Raw genomic sequence first — 13,066 nt, 5'->3', positions numbered from 1 at the left:
CTTACAAAAGGGTATCCCATGAAAAGTGCCTCTGTGACTTCCCATACTCAGTCCCACCCCACAGGCAACCACCGCTCCACTCCCTTACAAATCCTTCCAGAGACCGTCTATGTCGATAAAGGCAGATGACTTTTGTTCTTCCCGAAAAGGTAACGTGCTATCCACACTCTTTTGCCCCTCAATCTTTCTGCTTTACTTGAAGATCTTTCCATATCAGCACATAGAGAGTAGCTACGTTTTTTTTAAGAGTAGCTACATTAAAAACATTTTTTTTTAAGTTTTATTTAAGTCATCTCTACACCCAACATGGGGCTCAAACTCATGACCCCAGGATCAAGAGTTTCATGCTTTTCCAACTGAGCCAGCCAGGCGCCCTGAGAGTAGCTACATTTTTTAAATGGTTGCTGGTATTCTATCTTAAGGCTGATTCATTTAATTAACCTTCTACTTAGACATTCAGGCCATTTTCCAATTTTTTGTTTTATGAGAGGTGCATCAATACATTAGCCCTACAAAAATTCACTTCTGTTCTTAATCTCTGGGATAAATATCTAGGGGTAGAATTCCTGGGTCAGAAGGCATATGAATTTTTAATTTTGATATGGTCAGACAGCCTCTTTTAGAGATTGTACCAATTTACACCCTCACCAGCAATATACAAAAGTGTGTTGGCAAATATATTTTATCTTTGCTGATTTGCTAGGTGAAAAAAATGCTGTCTCCTTGTAGGCTAATTTGCATTTCTTTTATGAATGAAGTTGAGCCTCTTTTCATGTGTCTGAGAACTATTTGTTCTTCCTTCTTTGTGAACCATTTATATTCTTTACTTGCTAGTTTTGCATCTGGATTGTTGTTCATTTTTCTTGGATTTGGAGGAATCTTTACATATTAAGAAAACAATCCCTTTGCCTGTGCTAAGAGATGCCAGTTTGTGGTTTACTTATGGGATTTTTTTTTCCATGGATGAAATGTTGGCTTTTATGTAGTCAGATTTGTAAACCTTTTCTTTATGGTTTCTAGGTTTTGTAATGTACTTTATTTTATTTATTTAAAAAAAATTTTTTAACGTTTATTATTTATTTTTGAGAGACAGAGAGAGACAGAGTGCGAGCAGGGGAGGGGTAGAGAGAGAGGGGGAGACACAGAATCTGAAGCAGCTCCAGGCTCCAAGCTGTCAGCACAGAGCCCAACGCGGGGCTCGAACTCACAAATCGTGAGATCATGACCTGAGCTGAAGTCGGACGCTTAACCGACTGAGCCTCCCAGGCACCCCTAGGTTTTGTAATGTATTTTTAAAGGCATTCTGGGAGGCCTGGGTGGCTCAGTCAGTTGATCCTCCAATTTTGGCCCAGGTCATGATCTCGTAGTTCATGAGTTCGAGCCCCTCATTGGGCTTGCCGCTGTCAGCACGGAGCCTGCTTTGGATCCTCTGTCCCTTCCTCTCTCTGCCCCTTCCCTGCACTCTCTCTCTCTCTCAAAAATAATAAATCAAAATAAACAAAAGGTTTTCCTTCCTCCAAACTCATTGAAAGTATGTTTTGACAGTATCTTACGGATTGCATATTTTTATGTTTGTGCCTTTAACGCGTCTGAGATTTATTGTGGTACAAGGTGTGAGACAGGCATCCAGCTCCGTTGTCCATTTGTTCCACGCCATTGAATAAATAACCCGTCTTATCCCCAATGATCTGAGACGCCATGTTCACCAGAGACCAACTTGCTGTTACTATTTGTTTCCATTCTGGAGTTTTCTTTTCTGTTCCCTTGATCTGTCTACTCGTGTTGTGTTGTTTTGGTTTTTTGTTTGTTTTGTTTTTTTTTTTAATTTTTTTTTTCCAACGTTTATTTATTTTTGGGACAGAGAGAGACAGAGCATGAACGGGGGAGGGGCAGAGAGAGAGGGAGACACAGAATCGGAAACAGGCTCCAGGCTCCGAGCCATCAGCCCAGAGCCTGACGCGGGGCTCGAACTCACGGACCGCGAGATCGTGACCTGGCTGAAGTCGGACGCTTAACCGACTGCGCCACCCAGGCGCCCCTACTCGTGTTGTTTTAATCACCATAGCTTTATACTATGTTAAATAGTTGGTAGGTCTAGGCCCCCTCACGGTTCTTTTTTAGAAGATCTCTGCGTATTCTTGCTTGGTTATTTTTCTGTATGAACTTTAGAAAGAGCCTGACTAATTCCAAAAAGGAAGCCGTTTACCGGGCGGCAGTGAGTGTGGGCGGGGCCCCCTGCCTGCCTCTCTGGCCCCAGCCACTTGCAGCATCTGGCGGAGAAGGCGGGATGGTGCTGGACAATTACAGATGACTCAGGGGTGTTCTTTCTCCCTTCCCAATTAAGCAAGGAGGGCTTTCTGGAGGAAGGGGAGGTGGAGGAGGCAGAGAAAGGGGAGAAGGAGCAGGAGGAAGAGCAGGGGTAGAAGAGAATCTCGGAGCAGGGAAGAAAAGAGGCCTCCTGGCAGAGAGGATTAAAGAAACTACTCTGGCGGGGAGACAAGCAGAGCACGATGAGGCTTTGGGGAAGAGAAGCCAAAATCAAAGCTGTGAGGAGGTTTCCTTGCGGAGATTGGACAGGAATCGCCTTCCGGGGGAGGGCGAGGGGGTGGAGGCCAGCTGGGAGGGCCCGGGGCCCGGGCAGGTGGGGGGCGGCCTGGAACTGAAGAAGCCCGCGGTTAGAGAGGCGGTTGGCCTCTGAGTCAGCCCGCGGGGCTTCGGGGAGCAGGCTGCCACGGCTGAACGCAAGGCAGGCAGAAACAGAATCAAAGCCAGAAACTCCGATCATCCTCTTGTTCAGACCTGGCGGTTCCCAGGAGGCCCCCTCCCGTGCCCCTTTGGGTGACACGAGGTCCCTCCCCCGCCCCCCAGGGGAACCATGGCAAGGGCCTTGGGCTTGGCTGCTGTGATCACGTGGGTGCATTTACTCACGGAGAGGACTCAGAAGCCTAGTCCCGAGAACTTGTAACTCCTGGGCTGCATCAGAAGCACATGGGGTTGGGGGTGGGCATTGCTGTGTGATGAGAAGTTGTAATTGTCCACACCGAAGAAGGCAGCAGGAGCCCCGTCCTGGGAACAGGCGGTGCAGAGTCAGGGAAGGCCTCCCCGCCACGGGGTTGCTGGCTGGCACTGGGGAGGGAGGAAGGGAGGGCTGGATGAGCCGGGACTCACAGCCTCCTCAGGTTGTTCTAGGAGAGGACGGATGAAGCAGGAAACGAGTGTGTGAGCGCAAGGAACCCCAAGGTTCTGTCTGCCCAGGGTTCACTCACCCCTAGCCGGAGGGGGGATCTTCACCCCGGCAAGGCGTCCCTGTATGAGGACCCGCTCAGTTCCAGGCAGGACCATGCGAGGTGCTAGCAGACCACGCCCAACGAGCTGCTTCTGTCCCTGCCACGTAACCACCTCAGAGCCACTGCACAGGGCAGCTGGGACCCCGTCTTCCCTCTTCCCACCCGAAAGCTGGCTCTTCTCTCTGCGCCCTCCTGGGCTGGGCCGGTCTGGGAGCAGAGTCCTGCTTGCCCACTTGAGGACCTAACAAAGTTTCTTTCCTCAGCCATTCCGATCCCAGAATGTCATCAGGACCACCCCTGCGCTGAGACTTTTCACCTGCAACACTGAGGCTCAGAGAGGGCACGTGAGGGCCCCATAGCCACACAGCAAACAGGTATCGATGGGGCCAGAATCCAGGGCAGCGGCTTCTAGCTGTAGGGCCTCCTCCTGTGTGCTGTGGGGGGCACATTCAGCACCCCCCCACCCCAGGGATCCCGGGGCCATCCCTGCAGGAGTCTGCCTCTGCTACGCCAGGGGTGGGGTGTGTGTGTATGTGTCGGGGCGGTGGGGGTCGATCTTCCTTCCCAAGAGCCAGAGCATCTTGGTTTTAATGAGCTCAGGGTCAGCGTTTAGAGGGACTGTGTGTATTTTCAGTGAGAATGGGTGGGATATTTGCGTGTGGTTTGCTTTTTGGATGCAAAATACATGCCATGGATAAGAGGCCACCAACACAAATCTGTACAGAGCTAGCGGGGTTTGGTAAAAAATGTTCTTGCTGAGGAGCTGAGACTTAAACCCTGCCTGGAAGTCACTCCCTTTCTCTGGGCCTCAGTTTCCCATTTTGTAAATTGAAGGGGTTGGACCAAGGAGTGTTGGAAGGCCCTTCCCGCTCTGACCTGCCCTGTTTCCCGAAAGGGCTATCACTATCAGGCCCCGGACACTGTGTCCCAAGCACCTCAGTGGGGACAGGGGCGAGCCTTTCAAAGTCTCCCCCCGGGATGGGGGCTGGCGTGATTTGCATGAAGCACTCTCAGGCCTCCCTGGGTGGGGGTCACTCCTGTCCCTTCTGCTGAGGATGTGGATGGGTGGGGGAGGGGGAGGGCTTACTGTCTACCCATCAGGCGCTTCTGGTTTCAGAAGGAAAGTAACTGCTGAAGACGCCCCCAGGGACCCAGCCGGAGGCCCCAGTCCAGCAGGGGCAGAGAGCCCGGGGTGGAAAGGGCCAGGTGAGCAGACCCACTCCTCACTGCCTGCCCAGGCCAGCTGGGCTCCTCCTGCCCGGGACATTTCCCTCTGTCCGTGCAGCCAGGGGAACCCCCAGAAAGAGCATTTGCCCTCTTGAATACTCAGAGGGAAAAATATGCTTCACGATGGTAAGAAACATGAGAGGTGGCAGAAGTCCATGGAATCGGTACTGTAAGTTGTGAGACAAAAGTCAAAGTTCCATTGGTGGTGAAATAGTATTTAGAAAATCAAGAAAAAAAACCCCAAACTAAGAAAAACCGTGAGCCTCGCAGCATCACCCAGGTGACGATGACACTTCAGGGGCATCATCTCTGCCAATTCTTCCAGCCATCGGCACGGACTTTTGGTTCGTGTCAGAATTTTACAGAGCTTTGCATCATGCGACATGTGTGTTTCTGATGCTCTGTCACCCGTTCACAGCAGTATCAGGGCGTGTTTTTCTTGGTGTGGTAAGGTAAAGCCAGGCTGCTGTAACAAAGAGCCCCAACGGCTCAGAAGATACAAGTTCAATTCCTTCTCCTGTAACATCCCAGGTCAGCGGGCAACTCTGTTCACGCACACGTACAGGGGCCCAGATTCCTTCTGTTGTGTGGCTCTATGGACCCACAGCCATGGGGTCTAGAATCAAGGCCGTGTTTTCTTGGAGGCACGCCTCTGTCTTATGGCTCCAGCCTGGAACGGAGCCCCTCTCTTTGCTCACATTCTATTCGTGAACACGTAGCCCCAAGGTCACATCTGACTGCAAGGGAGGTGGGTTAATGTGGTCCCTAGATAGGCTCTCATGTGCTGAGATACAACGTTATCATTGAGGGAGGAGGGGGATATAAAATTTAATGGATCACTTAGCAGAGCCTGGATCTTTGAAAACTGTCAATCCAAAGGTTCGCTTTTTCCTTTGGACAGTCCTTTTATGCGATTACACTCTTTTGTTGTTGTTTAATGTTTATTTTATTTATTTTGAGAGACAGAAAGAGAGCAAGTAAGCAGGGGAGCAGAGAGAGAGAGAGAGAGAGAGAGAAAGAGCATGAGCAGAGGAGGGGCAGACAGAGGAGAGGAGATGTCCCAAGCAGGCTCCACACTGTCAGCACAGAGCCCGACGTGGGGCTCGAACTCACGAACTGTGAGATCATGACTTGAGCTGAAATCAAGAGTCAGATGCTTAACTGACTGAGCCACCCAGGTGCCCCGTGATTATGCTCTTTTGCATTATCTGTGTCTCTCCTCCCTTGTTATTCCTTCCCCTCTTTTTCTTTCTCCCCCATCTTTCTTCCACCTCTTCCCTCACCCTAACACAGACCTCCTAGGATAAGTAGGATGGAGTTTCCAGGCTCCACGGTTCACGGAGCGCACCCAATGTTCCAGACGGTCAGAGCTAAGGATGGTGGCATGCATCCCTGTTGCCTTTCCCTGTACTGATCCTTGACTGCTTCACCACTGCTAAGCCACCCCCCATCCAAGCGGCCCTCGAGAATGTAATTGAGAATAAGGGGACTTATAAGAAATCAGCATCGGTTTTGCAGGCAGGCGACCACGGATTTCACGTTCTGATGCTGCTCGTTACTGACGTGTGATCCCAAGCAGATCTCCCGGCCTCTGTTCTGAGTCTTTATCCAACACTGGAGCAAATGCAACTTCCCCTTCCTATCCCAAAGAGGTTTTGGGAAGCTGGCACAAGATCACGTTTGGGTAAAAGCTTTGTATCTTTTTTGGTATTTTTCTCTAAATAATTCAAACCTGCTGGTTTTTGGTCCGAATTTGATAAATCCAATATCTGAGGTCGTCTGGAGGTCTAATTCTGCTGTTTGTTTTAGCTGCTGATTCTCACTCATTGAGGCTCGCTTTCTTATGTACCTTGGAGTTACAGGTTGTGCCCTCATGTCCACGTGGGCTGTCCTTATCTGTGGGAATTCTGGGAGGCCTCGCTTAAGAGCGTCGGCTCCCAAGAGGATTAACATTGGCTCCCCAAGGTACTACTAAGCTGGCTTGACTTTGAGAAAAAACTTCCTGGTTTGTGGTTTTCCAAATCACATAAGCAGTGTACATTTGAACCCCAACCTGCAGAAGAAAAGAGTCTATGATTCCCAAATTCTCAGGAAAGATTCGCTTTTTTTTTTTTCAACTGAGAGCCCAGGCCAAGACGGCTATGTTTCCTTCAGTCTCTCTTTGCTGGTGAGGCCACCAGCCTCATTCCAGGTCATTCCAGATGAAAAGGATTTCGGTTTTACACTGGAATCTCAATTCCGATTTCCCACCTTGCTTAAGTGCCGTGTGGATCTTAAAACTTAAGACCCTATGTTAGGGAGCTGGGCTAATGTCCTGGGGCAGCTACTATCTACAGTCATCTTAGCATCTTTATTTCCTACTCTCTCTTCATTTGGGGGCCCTGAGGATTGCCCTCACCTGTCTGTGAATTCAGTGCTTTTTTTTTTTTAATTTCAAAAATGTTTTTATTTTTTATTTTTGAGAGAGACAGAGCATGAGTGGGGGAGGGGCAGAGAGGGAGGAAGACACAGAATGTGAAGCAGGCTCCAGGCTCTGAGCTATCAGCACAGAGCCCGATGTGGGGCTCGAAACCACGAACTGTGAGATCATGACATGAGCCGAAGTCGGATGCTTAGCTGACGGACCCACCCAGGCGCCCTGAAAGATATCTTTCAGAGTGTTTGTTGTATTTTGCACCCCGCCCCCCCCCCATTTCTGGTGTTGTGCAGTAGGAGAGATTTTCAGTGGACTCTGAAATTCCGTTATCTTTCAAGGTTTTTTTTAAACCCCTTCTGTCCTCTTTCCCTTTCTCTCTTGTCTTCTCCTTGGCCTTCCATTCCTTCTCTCCACCCTGAAGCCACACTTGTCTGTTAGATCACAACTGTTAGCTCCGCATGTCCTGAGGGAACGTTCTGGCAGGTTTTCTTCAATGCTCCTGCTTGGCCCTCCCCAGTTCCTTCCTGTGGCTCTCTAGCTCCAGCCCCTTAATGTGGCCAGTGAACAACCCCAGACACTCCCCCGCCCCAGCCTGCACCCTCAGGCTTTATCTCCTGCCCAGACTTGTCAGAATCCCTCTTCCTTCTACCTGTCACTATTCAATATGTCAAAATGTGCTCAGCCAGGAGGAGGTTTAGGTCGGGGCTTTTTAGAATCTTCTTGGAGCTTTCCTCCTTTGAATCATTGTGAACATCATGCATCAGAGAAGCTCAAAGTTTTGGGGGCGCCTGGGTGGCTCAGTCGGTTCCGCGTCCGACTTCAGCTCACGTCATGATCTCACGGCTCGATCTCAAGAGGATTTGTGTCCGGACGGCTCGGAGCCTGGAGCCTGCTTCAGATTCTGTGTCTCCCTCTCTCTCTGCCCCTCCCCTGCTCGTGCTCTGTTTCTCTCTCTCTCAAAAACAAATACACATTAAAAAAGAGAAAAGAAAAGAAAAGAAAAGAAAAGTTCAAAGTTTCGGTGCTCAGAGATTCAGATGTTGGTGCCAAGGCCTCACTCCCAGATCTTCATACTGGCGAGGTCCTAGCCTGTGAGGTCCCACTGAGAGCTCGGGGGAAGCAGAGTTTGGCCAACTTCTTCTTCCTGGAATGGACTGAAGGAATGTGAGAGAATTCTGGGGTGAGAGCAGGCAGAATTGCCCAGGAGGGAAAGTGGATCTCTGGTCCTGATTTAAGGGCCACTTTTCCCCTTGTGGGCACTCCCTTCCCTGCAGACTGGCTCAAGCAGCCTTCTGAGGAGGGTTTGCTGAAGCTCTTCCCCTGGAGAGAATTGACAGGGACTTTGGACTGTAGCCACCTCTGTCAGTGGATTCTGCATGGTCGTAGGAGGCAAAGCCTTAAGCCCAGGGGACAGGATCCCAGGCTTCCAGGAAAAGGAAAGCCTAACACTGGGGATCAGGGATGCTCTTCCCAAGGCTTCTAGAAGCATACCTAGAAGACTGTCCCTGGAGCCCCTAGCACAGAGCCGCTGTGCCCCAGTGCCACACTACATACACAGTGCGTCACTTCATGGCCACAATCACCCTATGAGCTACATTCTTTGGGAAACTGAGGCTGAACGAGGCAACAGAGGCCCTGTAGTTGCTAAGGGCAGAGAGAGCCAGGGTTCGACCCCAGGCCTGACTTACCTGAAACCTGTCCTCTACCTCCCATGTGAACTGTTTTCAGGAAAGACGGGTGGGCAGGTCGGCTACTGCAACCATATAAGAGCTGACAGCTGCACGGCATGCTTCGGGAGGCAGCAGACCCAGGGGCGAAGCCCAAGGCCTCCGGAGCCAGCCTGGTGGAGTTCAAATTCCGGCTGTAGCACTGAACTAGCCAGGTGACTCCGGCTGATTCTTTACTCCAGCGCCCCTCCTTCCCTGCATCCAGAGTGAGCCTTTCAAACACAAACTGGATGGTTTCCCTCGTCTCTGCTCAACCTCCTGACAGCTACTCACCCCTTGTAGAATGAAATCCAAGTGCCTCGCCGAGGCTCACGGCGGAGGCCACCAGCGCTCACCAAAACCTCCATTCTCCTCTGGGTCCTGGACTCACGCCTGCAACGTGCCTCAGCCTCCTTGCTCGGGTGGAGGTGGGGCGGGGAGAGCAGGGGCGTGGCCTCTCCGCTCGCGTTTCCCATCGGCCAGCTAGATGTGGGGGATCCACCGAGGATTCTGAGTGAAAGAGCCCCAAGTTGGAAGGTGCCTGGGTCCTTGGGTATGTGGAACAAGACCCCTGTGCCCTGTGTCACAGTGTCTTATGACACTAACAGAACTATTGCATGAGCAGAAAAACAAACCTCTACGTGTTAAGCCACTAGAGCTTGGGTGGCTGTTACAGCAGCTGGGTCCCCCTGACCAATACAAGGCCCTGCGTGGTCTGGTCCCACTCCAGCCCACCTGCCTCTGTCCCTTCCTGTCACTCTGCTCCAGCCGCACCAGCCTTCTTGCTGCTCCCCAGATCCTCCGAGCTCATTCTGCCTCTGTGCCTTCTTCGCTCAGCATTGTTCCCTCCTCCCGGAGCGTTCTTCTCGCCAAGCTTTGCATGACGCTCTTTCCCGCTCTGTCCAGGTTTCCGATCAAATACTGCCTCCTCGGACAGAGAAACCCTCCTTCCGGGGTGGTGCCGTGTCCCTGCACCTCCTGGCTCTGCTCCGTTTCCCTCCAGAGCGGTTGTCATGACTCGACACTCTACTATACGTGTTTCTTTGTTGACATACTTTTTATCTATCTCCTTCCCGTGTCTGTCTATCCCTAGTGCCTGGAACAGCGACGGGCACATAATAAGCACTCAGTCAATATTCTTCAAGGATAAATGGACACAACTCCTCTCTGATTTCAATCTGCCTACTTCATCCTCTGTTATCTCATCCATAAAATGGGATTGTGTGTTGGGACGAAAGGAGCGAGTGCGGGCTAAGTGTGGGCCACAGACGCCCCAGGTTCTAACGTACTTAGGGACCTAGAAGGCAAAGGCTTTATTCCACCTGTCCGCTGGCCACATGTGGTCTCCTGCCGGAACCACAATGGCAGCGAAATCCCCAATTCCTTCTTCACTCTCGGGGTTTTACTCAGGCCTGCCCTCCGCCCTCTCCTGTCCCCTTGCCATGGCTGTCGGAGGTCTGGAGCCTTGAGAGGGGGGTGAAGAATTCAGGCCGGACCCAGTGCAAGGAAGCCCAAACCAGTGCCATGGGCTGTTTAGAGAAGAGCCGAGGGGGGTGATTTAGGCAGAAGATTCTAGTGGCTGCCCTCCCAGGAGAGGGAGTGGGGTGAACGGGCCAGCTCTGGATCCTTGGGCTGGCTGAGAGCTTCACTGGTGTGGGGAATTGAACCAATGGACTGGCTGATGAAAAGAGGGAGGTTTGGGCTGCCCTTTGGGCCGTGAGCCATAGAACTGGCATCTGAGTGGCTGTAGCCACAGGCGGAGGAATCCACCTGCCAGCAAGTCTAGCCTGCAGGGAGGAGACCCAGGGGCTCTTATGCTGGAGGGAGATGGACAGCTTCCGGGTGCCCGCTGGCTGCTGAAGACAGAAAAGGGCTTTCAAGGAAGACAGAAGAACACATTCAGGAACACGCACTTGTGAAATAACAGAATGACAGGGTGCCAGCCAGTTAGGATGGCGAGAAGGAGGTGGCCCTTGTGGCCCTAGATGGTGGGTGGAGTCAGGCGCTGACCTTTTTTTTTTTTTAATTTTTTAAATGTTTATTCCTTTTTTTTTTTTTTTTTTTTTTGAGGGACAGAGAGCAGGGGAGGGGCAGAGAGAGAAAAACACACAGAATCCGAAGCAGGCTCCAGGATCTGAGCTGTCAGCACAGAGCCCGATGCGGGGCTCGAACTCACGAACCGTGAAATCATGGCCTGAGCCGAAGTCGGCCACCCAACCAACTGAGCCTCCCAGGTGCCCCAGAAGCTGACCTTTAAAAAGCCACATAAGAGGGAAGGTTGAGCACCAGATTAGGAGACAGGAACCTTCCAAAATTTCTGGACGAGGACCTTTTCAACTAGACTGCCATGAACTGTGTATTCTTTTTTTTTTTTTTTTTAATTTTTTTTTTCAACGTTTATTTATTTATTTTTTGGGACAGAGAGAGACAGAGCATGAACGGGGGAGGGGCAGAGAGAGAGGGAAACACAGAATCGGAAACAGGCTCCAGGCTCTGAGCCATCAGCCCAGAGCCCGACGCGGGGCTCGAACTCACGGACCGCGAGATCGTGACCTGGCTGAAGTCGGACGCTTAACCGACTGCGCCACCCAGGCGCCCCTGAACTGTGTATTCTTAAGCAGGCCATCTACTTCCTCTGTGCCTCAGTGTCCACATCTGTTGAGCTGAAGACGGTGTCCTTCACGTGAGGTGAGGAGAAGAAAGACTGGCTGCCTGTGCAATTTGCAAACCGCAAAGTGTTTGCTTATTGGAACTTCGAGGTGGATGGGAACAGCTAAGGAACCCCCCTGGGGCATCTGTGAGGGGAGGGCTGAGGGGCAACCCGGAAATGACTTTGCTGAGAGGAGAGGGGGACAGAACAGGGAGAGGAAACCCAAAATGGACCACAGGGAGAGGTGGGGGAGGAGACAGGCTGCAAGCGTTCCAGCAGGAGACCACCTGTGGCCCGTGGACATGACCTTTGGTGTCTCACGGCAGATTCAGTCCGGCTGCTTCTGCGCCAGCAGCAAGAGTCCAGACTGGGTCCCCGTGATTGTCACAAATATTCCGGCGTTCTCTCCGTCTAGGTACCTGGCGGGACTAGATCCTCTGTGCCGTTGAGGGTCTGCATGACCGTGTGACTCTATTTGGCCACTGGCACGTGAGTGGAAGTGACGGTATCACTTTAGGGGCAAACTTGAAGAGCTCATGCGTGACTGGCGGTCAAGGCAGAGCCAGCCGGCGCCCCGCCCACAGCTCTTGGAGCATCCTGATGACTTAGTCCCCCCAGTGTCTGCGTCTCTGTGCCCAAGGGCTTTGTCTAGACCACAAAACACGGCTCTGCCCGCGCGCACCCCAGGCTGGGAGTGCCAGGGAAATACACACCTCACCCCCATCAGCCCGGGCCAGCGACTGGGGGGGTTGAGATATAAATACCCCAGCTCTCTCACCCCTGAGGCGGGCTCACCCTGGCGCACGGGTTCCTCACCGTTTCCCCGGGATTTCCCAGGGGACGAACCGCATTCACCCACAGCGGCGGCTGGCTTAATCCACATCCCTTATTAGCTGCTTTCCTTTCCCTGAGGCATTCTCCCGCTCCATACCAGTGTCCCCTGTCCTCCCCCCCCCCCCCCCCCCCCCGCCAAATTAGCTGTTGGCACTCGCACCACTGACTCTGGGTCTGTTTCTGGACAGCCACGTTCCTCTTTCCTGCCATCACCAAAACCCACTGGCCAAAGAGTGGGCAGTTCCCCAGGCAGTGACTGTTCTGTCATCCCCAGGCCTTGGGGTAGAGCGACTAGAAGAAGCTGGGCCTCCAGTGGGCTCACCGCGGACAGTGAGCAGGAGGAAGAAGCCCCCTGAGGCTTGGGAGGCCTTTGGTGCCGCGGCATCAGCTCACCTACTCTGACTGATACGGCCCCTGCCTCCCCCCATACGCTGCAAAGGCACATCGAATTCAAGGCATCTTCCAAGGGAGAGAGAAGGACGGAAAGACAAAGAAAGAAGGCATGCAAGCCCATATGTGCACAATGGAGAGAGAGTGTGGGAATGTGTGAGTGTGTGTGAGTGTGTGTGTGTGTGTGTGTGTGCGCGCCTATGTTAGGGCAGAATGGAAGGAAAGAGGAGGGACCAGTTTGAAGGGATGACTAAAAAAAGATGCCCAAGAGGCACCTGGCTGGCTCAGCCGGTTAAGCATCCGACTCTTGGTTTTGGCTTCCGTCACCATCTCACGGTCTGTGAGATCAAGCCCTGCATCGGGCCCCCCACGGACAGCGAGGAGCCCGCTTGGGATTCTCTCCCCCGCTCTCTCTGCCCCTCCCCACTCTCAAAAGAAATCAACTTCAAAAAGAAAGCAAGACAAAGATGTCCAAGAACTCTGGCATCGGAGAGATGGAGGTAGAAAAGGATAAAAGATCAAAAGGCCGAGAGACGCAGTGACAAGGGTCCAGGGT

General features: G+C 52.2%; 1 long non-coding RNA gene across 7 annotated transcripts in view; it reads left to right on the top strand.

The window, feature by feature from the left end:
• LOC123603884 overlaps positions 1-10,762 on the top strand; it is a 55,999-nt gene extending 45,237 nt beyond the window's left edge. For 6 of the 7 annotated variants that reach the window (XR_006715092.1, XR_006715089.1, XR_006715091.1 and 3 more), the window contains 3 exons: positions 3,551-3,661; positions 4,405-4,493; positions 10,713-10,762. This is a non-coding gene — a long non-coding RNA (uncharacterized LOC123603884). The remainder of the gene's footprint in view (positions 1-3,550; positions 3,662-4,404; positions 4,494-10,712) is intronic. The other variant, XR_006715093.1, reaches the window with a different exon arrangement.
• Positions 10,763-13,066: the final 2,304 nt, after the last annotated feature.

Source organism: Leopardus geoffroyi, chromosome E1 (genome assembly GCF_018350155.1).
Source record: "Leopardus geoffroyi isolate Oge1 chromosome E1, O.geoffroyi_Oge1_pat1.0, whole genome shotgun sequence".
NCBI lineage: Eukaryota > Metazoa > Chordata > Mammalia > Carnivora > Felidae > Leopardus > Leopardus geoffroyi.
Note: the sequence above shows the minus strand (reverse complement) of the source record. Positions and strands in the feature narration are given on the sequence as shown.